This window comes from Dromiciops gliroides, chromosome 1, assembly GCF_019393635.1.
Source record: "Dromiciops gliroides isolate mDroGli1 chromosome 1, mDroGli1.pri, whole genome shotgun sequence".
Lineage (NCBI taxonomy): Eukaryota > Metazoa > Chordata > Mammalia > Microbiotheria > Microbiotheriidae > Dromiciops > Dromiciops gliroides.
Window position 1 is genome coordinate 194861642 of NC_057861.1, and position 24114 is coordinate 194885755.

Consider the following 24114-nt stretch of genomic DNA (forward strand, 5'->3'; position numbering starts at 1 on the left):
ATTTCTTCCTCCACTCCCCTTTTCCCCCTGCCATTCATGTGCAATTATGTCTGTACAGATATGCCAGCTGGTGAGGCTTGTTAACCATACCCACCACACGGGCATTTAGGGAACACTAGGAGGAAGGATGTGCAAACAGTGCTACGTTATATGGGAAACTGGTTTGCTTCACTAATTTGTGTGACTCAGAACCTTGTAGGTCTGTGGTTGTGATGATGTAGCTTGGACATCAGAAAATCACATGCACTATCTAAACAACCCATAATGCACAGAGAGATGTGTGCATATGTATAGATGTGTGTATAAACAAGACTTCCAGTGTCGGTCTTTCCATTATTTGTTTATATCCTTATCAAAACAGTTGGAGAACTGTGTTTTTAGGTTGCCATTTTGCACATCTGGGAAATGTTACCTGGGGAACTTTTATAGATATCACCAGTTGAAATTTTTATTTGGGGAAAATATAATTTCCTTGTCTTTATGTATTTGTTATAAAAATAGAGAAAAGTCACCCTAGCTACTTACTATCCACCCACTATGAATTCTGCAAATACTAGTATGACGATAATTGTGTTCTCAGGACAATTTGTACAAGAATGATTGCCTTTGCTCTATAAATCAAGAACAATTATGTGTTGGGTTTTATTTTTTTAAGTCAAACTAACAAACAATAAATGAGTGAGCTTGACAGAAAGTCAATGGGGTGGGGGCAGCTATGCTGGCCAAGATCAGACCAATCTGTCACCTTTTGCATTCAGGATGAGCTGGTTGCTCACCTTCCTTCTGTCAGGAGAGGATCTAACAAAACAAATCAAAGTGATAGCAAAAATACAAGTTGAAGGCAAACTCTGAATATAGAAGGATAGTCTATTTCCAACTGGTTCAGTGCTTTTTCTTAAAACACCTACACTATAGACACAGGGTTGCTTCCCAAAGAAGCCATTCTACTCAGATGTGTCTTCATGGATAAAGCTTTATCTGTGAGAAGTGCACTGGAACGGGCAGCTGCAATCCAGCAATTAAACTCTTGTTGGATAAGACCCTAGAAAACAGTTTGCAGATGCTCCTTAATCTACTAGAAGTGAACCCTTTCAAGGCATTAGTCTTGAGAGGCACCATGGCATAGATGGTGGTTAATATTTTGGAGTTGAAGGAAGAAGACCTGACTTCAATCGATCAATCCATCAACTGTTTCTTAACATCCTACTATGTACCAGTGTCTTTGCCCCCCAAAAGCCCATAAACAAAAGTCCATTAGGTCACCAAGAGTCAGACGTGACCGAAAGACTGAATAGCAGCAATGTACTAAGCACTGGGCTAAGTGCTGAGGATACAAAACCAAAAAAAAATGACATATATCTTGTCAAAAAGAACCTTATATTTTATCAGGAGAGACAAAAAGTATTCATGTTGTTGTTATCATCATCATCATTGCTCTTAATAAAAAGAAGCATTTATATAGTACTATAAGGTTTGCAAAAGAGTTCTCATTCAAGAAATAGAAGGTAAATTTTGGTGGGGGGAAGGAGAGGGGATTTGTTGCTATTTAGATGATTAGTTGTATCCAACTTCATGATCCCATTTGAGGTTTTCTTGGCAAAGATACTGAGGTCATTTACCATTTTCTTCTCTAGTTCATTTTACAGATGAGGAAACTGAGGCAAACAGGTCTAAGTGACTTGCTCAGGGTCACACAACTGTGTCTGAGGCAAGATTTGAACTCAGGTCCTTCTAACACCTGGGTTTGCATCCTATCCTCTGTGCCGCCTGAAATTAGGGAAGTTTTTATTTACAAAGTGGTCCTTTATTTTAACCTTAAAGAAAACATTATTCTAAGAGGCAACTAGAAGAAGGGCATTATAGTCATGGACACCAGCCTCAGTAAAGATGTAGAGAAGATGGAATGTCTTATGTATGGGTGAGCCAGTAGATCTGTTAAGCTGAACCATAGAGTGTGTGAAAGATAGTTATATATGAGCCTGGAAATGTTGGGTGGACCCAGGTTTTGAAGAATTTTAAATGTTGAAGAGAGGAGTTTATACTTGATTATGGAAGTAATCATGAGCCCCCTGGCATTTACTGATCTGGGCAGTGACATGGTCAGACCTGTGCTTTCGGAAAATCATTTTGCATCAGTGCAGAAGATGGATTGGAGAAGGAGTGACCTGAGATGGAGAGACCAATTAACAGGCTATTGTAATAGTACAGTACAGGCCAGAGGTGACAAGGGCATGAACAAGGGTGACGGTTGTATAAGCAGCCAGAAAGGGATGGCTGTAAGAGATGTTGTGGAGATAGAATTGAAAGACTTGGCAAGTGGCTGGATATGTGAGGTGGCAGAGAGCAAGGATGGCAAGGTTATAAATCTGGATGACAGAAAGTATAACTTACATATAAAGATATATAAAAGAAAAGTGGGTCTGGGTATTTCAAATCCTTTTTCACACATTACTATCCACGAAAACCTAGCCAAGTCATATAACCACTCTGAGCCTCAGTTTCTTCATCTGCAGAATAGGGGTATTATTATTACTTACCACCAAAGATTGCTGTAAGGATCAAATAAAATAATATATAAAGTGCTTTGCAAATTTTAAACTCCTATATAATTGTAAGCTATTATTATTGCCACCACACTCCTTAATGCTCACCAAAAACATTCCTAGGATTACTACTGGAATTTCAGAATCCCTTTTAGGCTTATTCCAAGTTGATAAAGCACAATAAATAATTAGCATAAAGATTCATAATATTCACCAAGCAATTATGTAAGCTGTTCTTATTTTGTGTCAGTTGATAATACTGCAAGTTGATTTCTTAATATAGATTTGGTCTCCAGCAACCAGATTGTTAAGTTCTTTGAAGGAAAGTTCTATATCTTCTAATTCTTTTTATAATTATGGCACCTAAAGTATTGCCCAGTAAACAAACGAAAGGGTGATAACTAATTTAGAAAATATACATATAAACAATAAAAAACAATATCTATATGTAATTTAGAAAATGCCCTCTCTTCTCTGCTTTGCCTATTGATCTCCCTGTCTTTTGAAAGTTCTATCTAAATCCCATCCTTTACTGGGAGGCTTCCTCACCCTTCTTAATTCTAGTACCTTTCCTCTGTTAATTATTATTAAGTGCCTACTTTGTTCCAGGCATACATAGTATATCTCCCAGGCCTTTAGCACACTGCCTGGAACAAAGTAGGCACTTAATAAATGTTGATTGATGGAGGAAAAAGAGTTGAGCAATAATTTTTGGGCTTTGTACTTTTCCTCAACACACCCATATATGGCCCTCTAGTTCTCATAATCATACTTAGTTACATTTTCATTTCTCTTCAGATCTTCTACAACATACAACAAAAAGTTTTCCAAAAAAATTGATGAATACTGGCTAAAACTTGACAAAATTTTTATCAGTGATCTATCCTGACAACATGAGAATCTCAAAGTTGGCAAAGGATCACAAAGGTCATTGAATCTAACATGTACTTGAATATATAAATCACGCATAAAGAATCCCATACAAAAGATACTGTACAAGTAAATGGTTGTCCAACAAATTCACTTGAAGGCAGACCACCAAAGAATGAGAGCCCACTACTTCATGGGCCAACCCATTTCATTTTTTGGATGGCTGCTGGGTGGCATATTATTTATAGTGTTAGACTTGGAGTCAGGAAGATTTGAGTTCAAATTTAGCTTCAGACACTTAATAGCTCTGTAACTCTGGGCAAGTCACTCAGCCTCTTTCTTCCTCAATTTCCTCAACTGCAAAATGGAGATAATGGTAGTATTTACCTCCCAGGGTATGTAAGGATAAAATGAGATGATATGAGTAAAGCACTTTTCTTTGAAAAACTTAAAACTATATAAATGCTAATTGTTGCTGTTGTTGATATAATGGCTCTAATTGTTTGGAAGCTTTTCCTTACTAAATGTTCCTGCACCTCCCAATAATTCCTAGTTATGACCTCTGTTCCTAAGATGAATAAGTCTAATCCCTCTTATATTCATTCACATGAAAGATTTTCAAACATTTGAAGATGTTTTGTCCTCACCTTTACCAAAAAGAAAAGAAGGAAGGGAGGAAGGAAGGGAGGAAGGAAGGAAGGAAGGAAGGAAGGAAGGAAGGAAGGAAGGAAGGAAGGAAGGAAGGAAGGAAGGAAGGAAGGAAGGAAGGAAGGAAGGAAGGAAGGAAGGAAGGAGAGAAAAACAAAAGCAATGAAATAAATGGTTGGAAGTTGCAAAGAGGCATATTTAGACTCCATATATGGAAAACTTTCTTATAATCACAGCTATTTATGAGTAGATTAGGCTATCTCAGGAAAAAGTGACTTTCCCCAAGTAAAAGTTCTTCAAGGAAAGATTATATGGTAACTGCTTATTAGTTATGTTTAAAAAGGATTCATATTCTGCTATAACAAGACTAGAAGTCCTTTCTAACTCTAAGATTCTGCATGGTTCCAGAGGTATTTTTGTTCAGTGATTTTCTGAGTATCAGTAGTAAGTATGGCATAATGCTAACCAAAGGTGCCTGCCATTTTTATGGAGGATGGAATGTGTATCTTGAGTAAAGGCCAGATTTTTTTAAAATTCTTTAAAAACTGTGAGATTCTTCAGTCACTTCTGTATGTGGATACAGTTATCCTTATTTCAATGGAATTCATGGACATTCAAAAGTCATTTTCTTAAAAACGTATACAAGAAAAAAAAGAAACTTCATGAAGAATGCATATTGCTAATATTGTATCAAATATTTGTATGGGTACTATTATATAAATACCTATAACTTGGTCAGACCAAGAATAGAACGGGATGAAGGTAGTGGGGCCAAACTGCATGATCACTTGGCCTTTCTTTTTTATTCCTGCTATATTCAGCCCTGATCAGACTACAAGTGAGGTTTTCTGTTCAGTTCTGAGCACCAAATTTAAAGAAGAGCAATAATATACTGGTGAGTATCCTGATAATAGCCTAGATGGTGAAGAGCCTTAAATTTCTGTCACCTTAAGGCTTAGTTGAAGAAACTGAGGATGTATACCCTGGGGACAAGAAGACTGAGGTGGAAGGGGCAGACAGGGAGGAGACAAGATAGCTCTCTTCAAATTAGACTTGTTCAGTTTGTGACCAGAGACAGAGCTAGGAGCAGAGTATAGAAATGGTCAAAAGACAAATTTCAGTTTGATGTAAGGAAATGTGCCATTAGAAAAAGGCCCATTTTTAGGGGGGCAGCTAGGTGGCACAGTGGATAAGCATTGGCCCTGGATTCAGAAGGACCTGAGTTCAAATCAGGCCTCAGATACTTGACACTTACTAGCTGTGTGACCCTGAGCAAGTCACTTAACCCTCATTGCCCCTCAAATACTCCCCCAAAAGTAAATGGCACATTTTTATGTCATGGACCCACTTGGTACTCTGGTGGAACCTTTGGAACTCACAACTTTAAATAAAAATGTTTATTATTTAAAAAATAAAAAGATACAATTACCAATATATTTTTTTACCAATTTTCCCATTTTTTTAAATAAAACAAATTCATCAAACTACTGTATTGCCCCAGCTTTCCCACTGCTTGTCCTTCATTTATTGTTTCATGTATTGGTTAACTTAAAAAATGATTTTTCAAGGCATAAAGTAACATTCTTTTTCACCTTATTGTGCCTAAGAATTCTCATATAAATTCTCTCGAATCCATTTTCTAGCTCAGAAGACACATCCTCAAACTATTTTCCTTTTACATCAGACTTCAATGGAAGTTAATTACAATTTCACCAACTAATGAAGATCACAGAATAATAGAATTTCAGAATTTGATATGTCCTCAGTGCCCTTTCTTAACTTGAAAAAAAAAGTAGCTTATAGCCTTATAGCATTTCTGGCAAGTGATTATTTAGCCTGCTCTCCCTCCCCCAGCCCCCCACCCCCCCCCACCCCCCACCCCCCCACCCCGCCCTCTCTCTCTCTGGGCAATAAGGGTTAAGTGACTTGCCCAGAATCACACAGCTAGTAAGTGTCTAGTGTCTGAGGCCAGATTTGAACTCAGGTCCTTCCAAATCTAGGGCCAGTGCTTTATCCACTGTACCACCTAACTGCCCCTATTTAGCCTCTTCTTAACGAACTCTAGTGAGGGCAAACCAACAACCTCTCAAGGCAGTCAATCACAATTTTTGGATATTTCTATTTGTTAGGGAATTTTTACTTACCTCAAGACTACATTTGGCACATTCAAATAGATTGATCTGAGTTCCTCATCAAACTATAAGTTTCCATAAAGAGGAATATAGATTTTTATTTTCTTTCATATTCAGTAAATGCATAGTGACATACTAATGTCCATACAATATGTGTCTTTTATAAACTCAGTATTATTTCTTCTGGTTGTCTTCCCGGGACTGTCAGGTGTTACAGCCAGGAAATGTTAATCCAGGATTTTCTACATCACTAGAACAAAACACAGGTTAGGGAGATCACTGTAAACCTTCTGTTCTCATGTTCAATAGAAAATGGAGAATCCAGGGGCTACCAGGCAGTCATTTTTTTTAGTTGTTATAATCATGGTCTACCATATTATTATAAGTATAATTTTCTTTAAACATAAACTTTAATGTTATTTTTGGGTTTTTTATTGCTTGATTTTCTATTTATTCTCTTTCCACTTCTAGAGAACTATCCCAAATACACACACACACACACACACACACACACACACACACACACACACACATTATTTCATCCCCATTGACCTCATACTTTTGCAAAGGAGTGGAGGGTGGTGTCTTGTCATATCTTTGGGGCCATGCTTGTTCTTTGAAGTTTTTTTTGGTTGTTTTCGGATTATTGCTCTTTTTCATTTAAATTGTTGTAGTTGTGGTGGGAGCTAGATTGCACAGTGGATAAAGCACCAACGCTGGATTCAGGAGGACCTGAATTCAAATCTGACCTCAGACACTTGACACTTACTAGCTCTGTGACCCTGGGCAAGTCACTTAACCCTCATTGCCCTACTTAATAAATAAATAAACAAAGAAATAAATAAATCATTGTAGTTGTGAATATTTATTTTTAAACTCTGCTTACTCTACTCTGTATCTGCTTGTGTAAATCTTTCCAGTCTTCTCCATATTCATATGTTTAAATACATTTAAATAACACAATTTTTTAGTCATTCCCTTATCAGTTGGGATCTATTTGCTTTCTAATTCTTTTCTACTATACAAAGTATTTCTATAAATATTTTGTTACATACAGCAACTTCTTTTCAATGATCTCCTTAGTATATTGTCCAGAGTACTGAAATCTATGGATCAAATAATAAAGATGTTTTAATGACTTAACATGAATAATCTCAATTACTTTCCAAAATAGTTGTATTGATTTATAGCTCCACCAACAATGTGCTAATGTGTCTATCTTCCCATAATCCTTCCAAAATAAACTATTCCTATTTTGATCTTTTTTTTTTTTTGCAAATTTGATGGGTATAAAGTGAAATTTCAGGGTGATATTTACCTGCATTTCTCCTATTTTTAGTGATTTCGAGCATTCTTTCATATGGTAGTTATAGTTTACAATTCTTACCCATTGATGAATGGCTTTTGGTCATTACATAGGTAGATAGAAAGACACAGAAATAGACATAAATGTAAAATTTAAACATATATATATATGCAGATTATACATATATGTGTACACACATGCATACGTATATGGGATATCTAGCCTTTCACTTAATCCTAATCAAAATCTCACATTTCTCAAGTTCTCTGGCTGAGCTGAAGCATGTTACACACTCCAACCTTCCTTTATAATTTACCCTCCTTCACAAGGCAGTAGATGGAATTCAGTTTGGCTGCTTATTGCCACAGAATATTAGAGTAAGGGCAGGTTCATCCATGTCATCAAAGACTGCAACAACAGCAACAAAATTACCCAGTGGATGCCTTAAAACAAGCCAATGGGTTGGTTGTACATCTTGCCAAAACATGGGCTCTGATGGGAAGCAGGGGTGCTGAGTCAGCATGAGGTTGTTACTTTATTAGGCGTCTTAGTTATACTTGGTCTATGGAGACAGCTGTCATTATTTTAGCTCTTGTGAGAAGGGAAGTGAAAGAATTTTTGAGGAAAGGAGAAAATGTTTAGTTCTCTAGCTTGTTGGTCACCTGACCAAGAAGCGTACTGTATTTTATTTTCTAACCTTATTATCTTTCTAGTAGCAAAAGTTCCATTCCTATCTCTAGGCACCTATAACTGCTTAAGTGAAAGAAAATGTGCTATTATAAAACATCATAAATCCACTAAATCAATGATTAATGCCTTAGATATTATGTAATAATCATTTTATTTTTGTTACCCATAGCCTAATATTCCCTTTTCAAAGTCTCTGGGCTCAGGGACTAGAGTCTGATTATATGGCAGACTTTATCCTACTCACCACAGAAAACGTTTTAAAAGCACAAAATAGAACATAGAAAAGCACCATAGAACATGAAGAAGAACTTCTGTAGAAAAGAATTTAGCACTTTATTCTTGAACAGGACAAGCTGAGAACAGTCCAATGATTCAGATTCAGGATTTGAATGTAATATAACACTCATGAACCATAAAATGCAATGAAAATAACTTTACTGATAAGATTGAAAAGGATACATTTTTAAAAATCGCTCATTGAAATAAAATACCACAATGCTGACTCCATTTTCCACATATCAATGGCAATGCTAAGTCAGAAACCCATCCCCATGGGCAATTGGTATTATGCTAAACCCTTAGAGAACCATCTCTAACTATGCTGGGTTTTTCATACTGCTAGGTTTCAGGACCAACCAAGTCTTCGGGAAAGACACTTTGAATCTGTGAAGGGAAATTGCTCTAGTTCCAAAAAAACAAATAATATATTACCACCTACTCAAATAATCCATCAAACTCCTTAGTCTCCCCCCAGGAAGGAAATAAAACTGTGTGGTTTTCTGAACAGATAATCCCCATTTGCTTCAGAACTAGAGAATTTCAAATAATATGAAGTTTTAAAAAGATCTCTGGGTACCTTATGGCATGACTTTAGCTTTTAAGCAACATGGAGATCTTCTGTGGAATTATCATCTTCCTCTCTGAGAAATATTTTGTTAGAAACTTTTGTCCCTCTTGGAGATCTTGAAAATGTTGCCCCAACTCTCAAACTCAGGAACTCTTGATCTTTTCTGAATCCAAGAACCAAGGATTACTCATAAAGCAACTCTCAAGGCTGGAAACATCCATTTTCAGCTTCAGCAATCTCTGACCTTTTCTTAGCAAAAAACACATAAAGGCAAGTATTAGAGTTCCAGAAAATTCCTTCTCAGGTTTACTGTTATATGCTTCACCTACAAGTTGCCCTTTTCTCCCCTTGGGGGATAGATAATGAAACCCCTCACCCTTTCTATACTCTGGTGTAAATGCTCCGGGGCGGGGGGGGGGAATGTAGGGCAAAAGAAAAGGGGATACCCTAAAGTTCATAGGGAAAAGGTGGTTCTCCAAAAGAAGTCTATTCTCCTGACTATTAGTTGCCAAGGCCCATCAGATGAGTAGCCTTTATTCTCTTGGCAGCATGTTAGAGCACATGTTAAACTTTATGAAAAGTGTCCTACAGACAAAGATCCATGCTTGTTAAACAAATTAAGTTGATAGGTGATTTTAGGGTGTGGAGTCAAGAAATTGATAATTATATTCTTATTTGTGCAAGGAAAAGTATAATCAAAGATGCTATTCTGAACAAGGTTATGGAAAATAGGGTTTCAATATAATTTTATACAAAATGGAATCTTGATGTCACAGTATTCTATCTATAAGTTTCTCAAAGAGCATTTATTTTTCAAAATGTCATTTGAACAAAAATAAGTTGGGGAAAAACTGATAAAATAGTGTAAATACTGTGATAGCTTCATCAATAGAAAAGACAGTATATCTCTTGACTTCACACTTTTCACAGGCTCTTCACCCTGGAATCTTGTGCCTAGTCATCTTAATCTCTGGGTTTCCCTAAAGATTTTCCTCTAATCCACCTTCTTGTCTGCCTTCCTGCCACACCCCTCCTCTCTTTAGTGCCTTTCCTCCAAGATTATGTGTTTTATTCTGTATACATTTCCTATAGACATAGTTATTGTTTCCCTTATTCAGATTGAACCCCATAAGGGCAAAGGCTATTTTTACCTTTCTTTGTATCCCCAGTGCTTAGTAAAGTGCTCTCTGGCATTTAGTATGCCCATAAATACTTGTTAGGTAAATGGGAAGTTAAAGGAGAACTAGCGTCTCTGTTGTGAGATCTTGCTAAGCCCTTTTCAGGACTGCTCATTCACCTTTCATCCAATTCTCACCTGTGGCTCCAAGAAGCTGCAAAACATGCAGCAGCCTCACCCTGGTCAGCAAGTGGTCTAAACAAAATCGAGGGTAACTGACAGCCTCAAACCCATTGGTGAGTTAAGGGGTATCTACCTCCCAAACATGTGAAGACTTCACAGTTTGAATGAGTAGATGAGAACAATTTGTTCCAATGACTATGAAGGCAGCTAAAACAGGCACTGTGGAATGCTTAGAACATGGACATCAAATATACCAAGGTCATCTACTGCATCCTAGGCCTTCACCAGTCATCCTGACTTTTGCCTTGCCACTGAACTCCAATGACTCTGGATAAAAGAGTGAGGCTGACAACTTCATGCAACTCTGCCACATTTAAATCCAATTCATGCACAAGTCAGGACATCACCCCATGTGGTTATCTGTCTTCTTTGAAAATGAAGGACAGGGGAAGCTAGGTGGTGCAGTGGATAGAGCATTGGCCCTGGATTCAGGAGGACCTGAGTTCAAATCCAGCCTCAGATACTTGATACTTACTAGCTGTGTGACCCTGGGCAAGTCACTTAACCCCAATTGCGTCACCAAAAACAAATAAATAAATAACCCATTGGCCTTATGAATAAAATTATTTTTTAAAAAAGAAAATGAAGGACAAAACAACAACAAATACTTGTTGATGAAGTAAAACCATCATTGATTTTTTAGTTAAGCAAAGTTTTCCTTTTCTTTGGCTATATTTTAATTGACATAGTTGTAGTCATTGTGTATAACCAGATATTTAAATAGGTCTGATATATAGCCAGGATATTCAAATGTTCAGGGAAGACTATTACCTTTGGTATGAGGGCTGCCAAGCCTTTTCAGGGCTATTATCCTTCTTTGGTGTCCACTTGCCACCCAACTCTCACCTGTGCCTCCAAGAAGCTATAGCTTATGTGATAGCCACATCTGAGTAAACCATTTTGGCAGATGGGGTAAACCATGTTGAGGGTAACCAACAGGCCTCAAACCCATTGGTGAGTTACAGGGCAGTTACTCCAAGCATGTGAAGACTTCCCCTAGCTAAATGGACAGATGTAAACAATTTTATCCAATGGGCCATGAAGGTGGTAGAAGCAGGTTCTGTGGGGTGCTCAGAGCTTTGTTAGACATCAAAGACACTAAGGTCATTCACTGTATCCTAAGCCATTGCCAATCATCTTGACTTTTGTCTTGCCACTGGTCTTTGATTACTATGGAAGAGAGAGTGAAGCCAGTGACTGTGCACAACTCTGCCTTAAGTCCAATTTATGAGTGAGTCAAAAGACATGACCCTTACCATTTTGCCATTTTTACTTACCTCAAATTCCTATGGCAATGGGCAAGTGATGAAGTAGCAGATGTGGATACACTGGGAGCTGTAGTTACAACCCTGGACACAGATTACCCAGACCATAGGGTTATCTTCTGACTGGACTGAAGTAGCAATAAATTTGGCAGTCCATGGGTGTCTGAGAAGCGTTTTTAAGGATCACACTGCTTACCTCCTAGGCACCCTAAAAATTGTCTGCTTCACTTAACCTAACCCTGGCCTTCTTGCTGTAGCAGATAGGGAATCCTATCCTATGGTATCAAAACACACACAAAAAATGTACAAAAACTTTTGTGAAGTTGATTCAACTCACCATTAATACATGTAATGTGCACATACTTATGGACAACAAGAAATCCAGTTGATCTGAAACATGAATAGCTCTTCTTGTGAGAGAACTCAGCATGTATTGCAACCATATATCAGTCCTGAGCGAAACAAGGCTGGCAAATGAAGGCCAGCTTACCGAAGTCAGAATTGGATACATATTGTTTTTTTCTGGAATGACTACAATGATGAGGAGGGCAGTGAAACTAATGTATGTTTTGCAATCAAAACTGATCAAATTAACAAGCTTGTATGCTTCCCAAAAGGAAGGAATGACAGGTTTGTAACAATGAGACTACTACTTGTAGGAAAGTGTCACACTACCATCATTGGTGTATATACTCCCACCATGACCAACTTGGATGTGTTCAAAGAAAAATTTTATGAAGACCATCATCATCAGTGTAACTGAGTGACTTTAATGCCAGGTACACTATCAGACATGGCAGGGAGTCCTTGAGAGGAACAGAGTTTACCTAAATGCAGTAAAACTTTGTGGATGCACCCTCACAGAAAACATTGGCATTTAATAGGCAATGTCATCATAAAGAGAAGAGATATGTGAGAATGACAAAGCTAATATGTGGCTCAAAGTGCTGGACCAATCATAAACTTATCCTCTTCAAGCTAAACATTTGCATTCAACAAAAGTGGCAGCCCTAAGGCGAGATGACTACCAGAAGACTTAATATAAACAGATTAGAGCTCTTCTCTTAGCTAAAAAGTTTGTTACTAACTTGAAGGGAAAGCTGAAACAGCACAATATTGGCAACAGTGAAACAGAAAAGGAGTGGGCAGCTTTTGGAGATTTGGTATACAGCACTGCATTTACTCATCTGAACCCAAACACTTACAAACATCATGATAAGTTAGGCAAAAATGAGGAGGAAATTCAGAAGCTGATAAATAAAAAAAAATGAGAACTCCATAGGGTTTACCAGTAGGATAGTTCAGCCATCTATGAGAAGGCAGCTTTTAACTACAACAAAAGTAAAATACAAGTGAAGGTTAGAGAAATGACTCAGTAAGAAGGCAAACAAAATTCAGTTTTACACTGATAGTAACAATCCAAAATACATTTATTATGCCCTGAAGGCTACCTATGGGTCAAAGACCTTTGGCATATCTCAATTATTCACTGCTGATAAAACCACACTGATTAGTGATAAAGACTTGATTCCAGAAAGATGGACTAAGCATTTCCATAATTGTCTGAACCAACTCCCATCTACCAATGCAAAGCCAATGAGTGTATACCTCCTCTTGAAGTCATTCTCTCTTTAGCTGAAGTTCCAAATGATGAAGAGGTTTTGAATGTCATTAGGCTCCTCTCATGTGGCAAAGTGCCTGGTTCTGATTCCATTCTAGTTGAGATTATAAGGTAGGGGATCTGTTGCTCATACAAAAGCTGGCTAAAATTTTCCAGATTATATGGCAAGAGGAGATTATTTCGGGGCAGCTAGGTGGTGCATCGGTCCTGGATTCAGGAGGTTCTGAGTTCAAATCTGACCTCAGACCCTTGACACTTAATGGCTGTGTGACCCTGGGCAAGTCACTTAACCTCAATTGACTCACCAAAAAAAAGAAAAGAAAAGAAAAAAGAAAGAAAGAGGAGATTATTTCCCAGGAGTTCAAGGATGCCTCCACTATCCATCACTATAAAGGAAAAGGAAAAAGAAATAGGTTGTCCTGTGACAGGTCTATCTCTTGTGGCAGGGTTGGGGGAAGGGGTGTCTTTATTTTAGTCATTGTAGTTATATGTGTATATATATATATATAGCTGGTTCCAAAGGTTTGTCATGCTGGGGTGGGAGTGGGGATAAACTCCCACTCTCTATAAAATGCTCCAATGGTGTGCATCTCAAATAACCTCTAACAACTGAAGCCCAACTCCTGGCCTTCTTGTGGTGGAACTGTTTCCACTAACAGGAGAAGGGGCAGAGGTGAGTCACTGGCACCTTAAAGCCAGTCACTTCCAGCAGGTGGGGCTAGTCAGCCTTGGCAGGCAACCCGCCTAAGGTGAGGAAACCCTGATTTTAAACCTCCTTTGCCTTGCAGTTATACCCATATATGGGAAAGGCTTTGGGAGTTAACCCTGAGGAAAAATCAGGAGTCGGAGTCCCTTAGGCAGTTGGATATTGGACATCACATCCCTCTGGCAACTCCTGCAGCAGCACTGGTGCCAAACTGTATTGGCTCTGCCTTTCCTTTGGATCCATCAGTGTCACAGAGAGGGAAAACCTGATGCATGGGCAACAGATCTGCCCAGGCCAGCACCCTGGAGAGGACACTCCAGCTACTCCTCATGGGGTAGATACAACACGGGATGTGGCAGTTACTGGTTATAAGTCACTAAGGAGCTGCGGCTCCCCTATTGGACTGCACAGCCACAATGGCCTGTGGCTCTTCAAGGTGCTTGCTGATCCACGGTCATCTGCGACTGGTGGAGGCCTACTACTATATATATATAACTAGATACAGATATATGTGTATGAACATACATATGTTTTTATGTATTGGGTATATATGTGTAAATACATGTATATATGTGTGTAATTTATATGTATGTATAACTACAACTATACAGATATTGACATATCAATATCAACTATAGGTATAAACATATAAGCTATAGATATAAATGTCCATACCTATGTACACACCCTTCTCTCTCCCTCAGAATCAAACAGGAGGAAGAGAATGGGCTGGATTGTTTCCAAGAAATTGCAAAACTTCTTAATTTATTACAAACTTATTCCAGAAACAATGGACCAGCTTTTTAATATAAATATACTACCAGTGTTTTTGAATGTGTACACTCAATCATGTTTATGGTTTTTTAATATTCATATTTTTTTCAAAGTGTTATCTAATCATAACTCCTCAATCTTTTACTTGTGAAGTTGCTTTCTTAAATGAAATTCAAAAACTTCGACAGATTTTATATTAATTTTTATTTTATTAGATTATTACAGTTTTCTAGCTTGTCAAAATATTTTTTGATATTATCATCTAGACTGTGAACTATGCCCTAGCATAGCTCTTACCTATATGCTATCTGCAAATCCTATCAGTATTACAGGTATGATTTTATACTAGTCATTGGGGAAAAAATACTAAATAACACATTGCCAAACACAGATCGCTAGGATCCTCAACTTTGGCCATCTTTCTTCTTTGACATTTAACTATTAATGGAACCTCTTTGAGTCCAGCCATATAACAAGTTCTAAATCCATGAAGTTCTACTATTATCTCACCTCTGTCTCTCAGATTTTCTACATGCATATTAAATTGCATACTTTATCAAACTATTTAATTAAATCTAGTTTATATTGAATTATTTTCCTGATCTATTAGTTCAATAATCCTGTTTTTTTAAAGTATAGAATAAATGATATTATATGAAACCCTCAACTCTTTATGACAATCATTTCCTTCTCCAGATGATAATTGGCCACGTCCTTAATTGTAGAATTGTAGAATTTTGCCCAGAATCAAAGTCAAATGCAATGACCTATAGTTTGCAGCCAATTGGCTTCCTTTTTTCCAAAATTAAAACAATATGCACCTGTTTCAATATTGTGATGTCTTTCCTGTTTTCTGTAATCATTCAGATATTACTGACAGTGATTCAGCAGTTATGTATTCTCATCCTTTCATTTCTCACAGATGTAGTTCACCTTAGCTAGCTGACTTGAATTCAGTAAAGGCAACTACATGCCTTCTTATTCTCCTATACTTATATTTTACATCTCCTCCCTATTAGTCATTTGTGTTTTACCTTTTATCATTTCCCTAGATAGGGAAAACAGAAGCAAAATGATTTTTGTGTTCTTTGAGTTATCATTATTCAATGTGTTATTATTCAATTCATCACCGCACTGGATTAATTCTTTCTTTGATCCTTTTCTTTTTTGAGACAGTTAAAGAAAACCTTTTTGTTTCATTGTTTTCTTTAGTTTTCCTGGCTAGGATTAGCTTACTATGAGCTCTAGGCCTTCTGGAAGGCATCATTATGATAACTGACATTTATATAGAACTCAGACATTTTCAAAGTATTTTTACAAATATTTTATCACTTGATCATAACAATAGTCTTATGAGATAAATTCTAGCACTATTCCCATTTTACAGATGAGAGAAGTAAGGCATGTAGAAATTAAGTGACTTGCTCATGGTTATGACCATAAATTCTGTTACCTCTATAGGGAGATCATCAAATACAAATTCTAACTTCATTTGAATGCAAAGTTGATGATTCACAAATTATATGATGTAGTGCTGTCATATTTCCCTTTTGATCCATATTTAAGGATTGTGTTTATGTTGATTAGTATGGCTTAAGTTGAAATGAAGGACAACACATTTATCAAGCATTTAAATTTCATTATTAAAGCTGGTGTGATGGAATCTGCCAGACTATGCATTCTATGAGATCAAGAACTATGTTTTATTTAAATTTTGTATTCCCCTTAACACCTAGCTAAGTTCTTTATGCACAGTGTTTAAGAAATGCTTACTGGATAACACATGAATGGATAAATAAATTAAAGTCTAAGCTATAGGGTTGCCTTATAGATAAAGGTATACAATCATTTGAATAAATATGTAACTAAAGTTTCTTGGATGTGCCCAAGATAAATGTGTCTTATTGTTTCAAAGTATCATAGCATAATTTCATTTTATTAATCATTCAAAAATAATATTCAGTATATATTATACATCAAAACCCTTCTCACATCTAAACATTGATAACTACTCATTATATGTATATACATATATATATGTATATATATATATATATGCATTTTTATGTATAGTATTTTCTTTTGCCATCCTTTGATTACTTAGGGTGATGGGTGGAATAGCATGATAGAGTAGACAAGGAATTGGCTATGGAGTCAGGAGAAACTAGATTTAAATCCTACCTTTAAAAAATACTGACTACTGATCATGGGTGAATCATTTGATCTCTTTATTCACCCAGCAATACTTGCAGGCTCTTAATATGTCAAACAGGTATAGTTCCCTGTTAGTAGAAGGAGTTTCCTTAGTGGCATTTCCGTTTACCAGTGAAATCATAGGTCTAGTCCCCCCAAAAAGCATTTTTTAAATTAAAAATTGTATTTCAAGTTTTGAATCCCAAATTCTATCTGTCTTTTCCTTCCTTCCTTCCTTCCTTCCTTCCTTCCTTCCTTCCTTCCTTCCTTCCTTCCTTCCTTCCTTCCTTCCTCCCTTCCTCCCTTCCTCCCTTCCTCCCTTCCTTCCTTCCTTCCTTCCTTCCTTCCTTCCTTCCTTCCTTCCTTCCTTCCTTCCTTTCTTCCATCTTTCCTTTCTTCCTTCTTTCCCCCTCTGTCCCTGAGGTAGTAAGCAATCAGATATAGGTTTTACATGTGCAATTATGTAAAACATTTGCATATTAGTCATTTTCTATAAAAAGACTCAAATAAAAGAAAAAAAGAAAGTGAAAATAGCATGCTTCAGACTGTGTTCAATCAATATCAGTAAAAAAAACCCAACAACACATTTTTAACTTAAAGGCCATTATAGGTTCTCTGTGTTTCAGTCTTCCATCTATAACACTTAATAATACCTAGACATTTTGGCTAAAGGTGATATGATAATTTAAGTCAAGAAACATTTATCTGTCTATCTGTCTATCTATTTATCTATCTATCATCTATCTTTCTCTTTCTTTCTCTCTTTCTACCTATGTATTTATAATAACTATTACCCAAGAATGTTGTGAGGATCATGAGATAATAATTGTAAAGCACTTAGCACCATGTCTGGAACATAGTAAAAGCTATATAAATGTTAGCTATCATTATGAATTATTACCATTATTATTAGGTAGCTACTATGTGCCAGGAATTGGCACATACAAAGAAAGGGGCTAGAGACAAAAGTTTATCACTGAGTTGAGTGGCTCACAATTTAATGGGGGAGATGATATGCAAACAACTATGTATAAATGAGCTATATCCAGGATAAGTAGAAAATAATCAAAAGACAGTAAGCACCAGCATTAAAGGGGATTGGGAAAGGCTTCTTCTAGAAGGTGAGCTTTTAGTTGGGGCTTGATTGAAGCCAGGGAAACCAGGACGGAGAGATGGGGAGGCAGAAAGATCTATGCATGAGGGATAGCCAGTTAGAATCCGTGGAGTCTGTTGTGTGAGGAATAGTGAGGAGGCCAGTGTCACCACATGAATCCAGTAGGATTTCTAACCTCCTAAATATTGTAACTCCCAGAAAAACACTTATTTTCAAGGTTTCACAATCCTCAAAGTCCTTCATGATATTTAACTAACCATTCAAGCCACATTGATTCTAGGCAGATGGTGAAATTGCCTAAATTGGGGGGAGGGGGGGACGGGAATGCAACTATTAAGAATCCTGCAGATAAATTTACAATAACTTGAAGGTTCCTTGACTTCAAACTAGAATTAATAAAAAAAAGACACACCAAAAAAACCTCCTGAAATTGATTTACAGACAAAATAGCATCAAACCTTCTGCTACCTACATTTTACAAGAATTCTAATGACTTTAAACAGGATAGCATTGATCATGCTGTTATTTAGAATTTATGTTGTACTTTACATTTTCTAAATGTTTTACAATCCTGAGTGGTTCCTTATAGCACCCTCGTGTAATAAGTCAGTTTTATTATGCCTAATATAGAAGTGAGGAAACTGAGGATCTCAGCATCTAAGTAAATTGCCAAGTATCTCATGAGTCAGTAAATTCACTCATATAATATTCAATTCATTATTTCTAAGTATCTGACTTGAGGGCTTTGTGAAGGAAGCACACACATATGCACTTATACACATTCACCCATTTGTATCGTTTGATCTCTTATCCATTTCATGCTAAACAAGTAGAGATTTCCTATATGGTTGTCTTTCCAAGACCTTTCCAAGGGCACCAAACATGCTGCAACAAATGAAGGAAATACTTGGCATTAATATCTTAAAATATTGCTTCGATTTAAGAGAATTCTTGTGAAGTCTAATCTAAAGATGTTCTGAAACTCCTGAGTAGGTTCCAAGGAAGGTGATACAGTTAAAGACAACTCAAATCATTTGCATATACAAAATGACCAATATGGAAATGTTTTACATAATTGCACATGTATAACCTATATCTGAATGCTTACTACCTCAGGGAAGGCAGAGGGAAAGAAGGAAGGGAGGGAGGGATAGAATTTGGAACTTAAAACTTTAAATAAAAATTTTTTATTAGAATGTAACAACTTGTGGATGAAGCACCAGCCCTGGATTCAGGAGGACCTGATTTCAAATCCAGCCTTGGACATTTAACACTTACTAGCCATGTGACCTTGAGCAAGTCACTTAACCCTCATTGCCCTGCAAAAAAAAAAAAATCAACATTAGAATGCAACAATTCAAGTCTAGAAAAGTCTCTATAAATACCGACACTCCTGGAAAATGGTCAGACTCAAGGAGTCAAATACCACTATAGTGTTGAATCTATTCTTTATTGGCAATTAGGTGGTAAAATGGATAGGGTACTGAGCCTGGAATTAGGAATACCTAAATTCAAATCTGACCTTAGACACTTACTATGTGACTCTGTGCAATTCATGTAACCTTTGTCTATCTCAGTTTCCTTAACTCTAAAATCTGGTTAAGAATGAAACCTATGCCTTAGTATTGTTATGATGATCAAATGAGATAATATTTTTAAGGCATTTAGCATAGTGAATGTCACATGATTAGCACTTAAATAAATGCTTGTATTCACCCACTTTTCCTTGCCTTTATTCACTATCCTGATCTACAGTAATTTTCTCGGTTGACCTTATGCATTAGCTCACTGTGCCATCTCATCATAGAGTTCCTCTGTTCATGTGATCAAATGTTGGTATTCATTAGAGAGATGTACTACAATTATAGCATCATAATTCTAGAATTTCTAAACTAGAACACTGAAGTTCTAAAAGGAAATTCAAAGGTCACTGAATCCACCCTTCTTCATACTGAGGCCCAAAGAGCTTCAGCGACTTGTCTAAGATTATACATAGCAAGTATAAGGGTAATATTTGAACCCAAGACCTTTGACTCTTGAGCCACTGCTCTTGATACACTGTTTATAAGCCCTGGAGTGTCAGCTAATTTGGTCCCAAAGGACATACCATCTGAGAAACACTGAGGACCTACTCAATTTAAAGCCTGACTAGATTACACAGCCTCTCTGAAAGAAGTAATCATCATAATGTGACGATGTTAAAGAAGTCAGAGAAATCAGGCAAACTTTAATTCATTGTCTTTTTTCAATTTGCAGCCATTTGAGGACAGATGAAGGGAAAAATACTCTTGGGAAAAGTATGTGCCTCAAAACTCAGGAACGGATTAATAAGTGATTAAAAATACTTCTACCAAAACCAAAACAAAACAAAACAAAAAAACAACTTATGATTTTGTGGCTAATCTTTGGTAAAAGGTAGGAGCATTATTTATTCTGTTAATCACTTAAGGAGAAAAAACAATTAAAAGCTTTGTCTTATTCCTTTTTGACTGAATTGAGTTTAAAAAAAGTTATTGAAAGTGGACTGCCAAATCCTAAGAACAGATATAAAGAAAGGAGAGTCCCTGTCTTTGAGGAACATAAATATATATTAGACAACTACACTAACTATTCTATTAGAGAAAAAAATAATTCTGCTTTTATTAAGTATATATTCACTTTAGAAAGATGCCGATGTATAATTCTTTGCACACGTTTGCCTTCCTTTGACATGACTTGGTACTGTCACCACTACTGTCATTTAGACCTATGTCCTCTGTGTGAAGTTTCAGATACAAAAACACATTTCATTTCTGGCTATTCAAAATCCCAACTCAAAAATGCATCTGCTACATGAGACCATATTAAGATATTATTGCATAAACAATGACTCTTTGACTTAAATATTAACCAAAAAAGGACTGATAATTTACAAAGAAAGTCAATCAATAAATAAACTGTCCCTAATCAGCTCAAGAGCTGGCAGGATGACATTCCATTATCCTGTCAGACACATTGCAATCAAATGCATGAAGCCTCGAAGGGCTGGCCTCCCCCTAACCGCCTGGCTGGTTCTGACTTTCTCCATACAGCCTCCCCCACGCATGTTGAATTTCATCTTACCCCATAACACTATGCACACTGTGTGCCAACTTCCAGATACATATTTGCATGTCAATTTAATCCATAACGCAGTGTAACTTCAGTCTACTGGGTGGGAAGGCTTCCCGTGGTGACGGCACTATGTCACTATAGCTCCCTGACAGCTGATTCTCAGTAGACAGGGCTGTCAGAGAATCAGAGACTTCCACATGTACAAGTGAAATTAACTTCTGTTAGTCTGACATTTTCCACAATCAATACTCACAGGGTCCTTGTCTCTAGGATCAAAATTCATAAATCAAAAGCAGAAAGCATGAAATAAGGTATTTGATAAATCCATTAAGTGAAGTGGAAGTGTAGTTCTGTCATTCTGTTTAAAGACTACAGTAATACTTGTGGAAACAGGGAAAAAAAGAAAAAAGAACACTACCAGATTTGTTAAGGGGAGTGTATGATTTGTTATTTATTGTTTTTGTTTGTTCATTTGTTGTTGTTCTTTGCTAGAAACAGAGAAATAGAGTGATGAGTTTGGATTCAAGGGACAAAATCCACCTGATATTATTTTTCAGGACAAAAATTGCCAACGGTGGCACTGACTTAGTTATCACGTTTCAAAGATTCAATGGGATACACCTCTGTGCCTGTCTGCATGCTTTTCTGTCTGTATATGTTTGGATGTATATGTGGGTAGCTGAGAAAATTAAAATAACTCCATTTTGTCTGCAGTTCCTCTATTTTGCTCTCATCCCCTTTGTATTGCAGCCCCCATTCTGCCTACAACCTTTCTTACTAGGGAAATAAAAAGAACAGTCCTTTCTATAAGGTTGGAGTTATAAGAGATAACCAACCCAAAGAGGAGTCTTTCCTATTACTAACTCCAACAGCAGGCTCTGTCCAATCAAGGGATACCACATCCCTTATTCCTACCCTGCAAGTCCCCAGCAATAAGCCCTATCCAATCTAGAGATACCTTTTACCCAATTTACCTCCTGCCTAAGTTGAAACCTATGTAAGCTTTGTCCTTTCATTCCTTGGGAGAGTTTCTACCCATCTGGGTGGGCCTCTTTTGTAGAAGTACCCAATAAACTTTCCTAAGTTCCTATGTTTCTGGTGGGAAGGGGTGGGGGAGTTGGTTTTGGTTCTGGTCCTGGTTCTAGTTGTTTCCAGCACTGAAAATTTTACCCACAGTAAATGGTGGCAGCTGTGAGATTTCAAGGTTGACCATCCTGTGGAATTCTAGAGGTTGTGACCCAGGAATTCAGACTCTGCCCACTCTGAATAGGCTTTATGTACTAAGCTGAGAACCTGGTTAGTACTTGTACTCAGGCTGCCACATATACAAACAGACACATATATGCAAATTTGTGTATTTGTCTGACCATTCCTATCTATCTCTATTATCTATCATCTATCTGTCATCTGTCATCTATCTATCTATCATCTGTCTGTCTTTCTATCTATAATATAAATGAAATTAATTTGAGATCTTGATATATGCATTCATTCCAATAATAGATTGTAGCCTATTCATGTTTGCTCATTCTGCATACTCGTCATCAGTGTACCCAATATTCTAGAGACCATTCTCAGTGTCCTTCAAACATGCAAAGGTACCAGTGGAACACTCTGCCCATCCACCTATTATCCCTCACTTTCCCCAAATAACCAACCCACTATTTCTTTCTGCCATACATTCTTTGATGAACATTTATTATTCCAGTTCTTTATCCAAGTTCTTTGTCAGTTTCCAGTCAGTTCACACCTACTATATACCTTCTTTGTATGATGTTCATCTTTAATTTCTCTGAAGCATTAGTGCTCCAGGTTTTAGTACCAAATCCCAAAAAACAGTAAAATGTTTGTTTTGAATAGGTGGGAAGCTTGAAGTCAACAAAAGTGCTTTGTAGCTTCCTAAAAGTGATCCAGCCACCCCTACCCCTTTTTTTCAACCCTAGGCCTAACACATTGTCGACATGTCTTATCTGCTGCAAATATACATTCTGTTGGACAGGTTCTATAGGGTGTCCATTCAGGTGCATATTGAAAATAAACATTCTTCATCTTGTTGGCCTTTAATTAGTAGATGGACAGGCCAGATTCCTTGGATTGATTAAAGGTCTCTCCTCGAAGTTTCTGTAATATTGATTAATATTAACATTAATAATAACATTCTGTAATATTGATTTAATCATCTAAATATCATACCTCAAAAAGAACTTTTGGAGGAATCAACAGACTGTTCTTCTTTGACTTGAAATCTGTATAGTATCTTCTTAATCCCAGTATCTGTTTTGTATCTCACTGATATAAAAAGATTCATTGATCAGGTTTAATTTTGTTGTTTCATTTTCCAAACAATACTGAATGGTGCTATATGGATGGCAGATACCTTCTTGTAAAAGACCCTGAAAGATGGGGCTGCTAGGTGGCACAGTGGATAAAGTGCTAGCCCTGGATTCAGGAAGACCTCAGTTCAAATCTGGCCTCAGACACTTGACACTAGCTGTGTGACCCTGGGCAAGTCACTTAACCCCCATTGCCCTGAAAAGAAAAAAGACCCAGAAAGATGAAGTTTTGTTTTACTAAGCATAATGCTTTTTCATAATCAATAAGTAATTAACACAATGGCATCATTTATTCTTTACATCATTCAGTCACTTGTGAGGTGGCAAAGATTTTGTCACTTGAGAAATATAGTTTGCAAAAGCCTGCTTGTGCCCTACTAAACCTTATCAAGGATTCCTCAGTTTGTATAGAGATGACCCTCCTAAAGACTGTGGAGAGTGGGGAGAGTAGGCATGTACTTCAGTAGCTATTGATGTTCTCTCCTTAACTTTTTTTTTTAGTTAGTAGGGTCTGAGATTCCCCCTCCACATATTTGGCATCTTTACCTTCTTTAGATGCCTTTAGATACATTCCTTCAAGATCTTCACAACTGTATCACCTCCAGCTATATATGAGGGA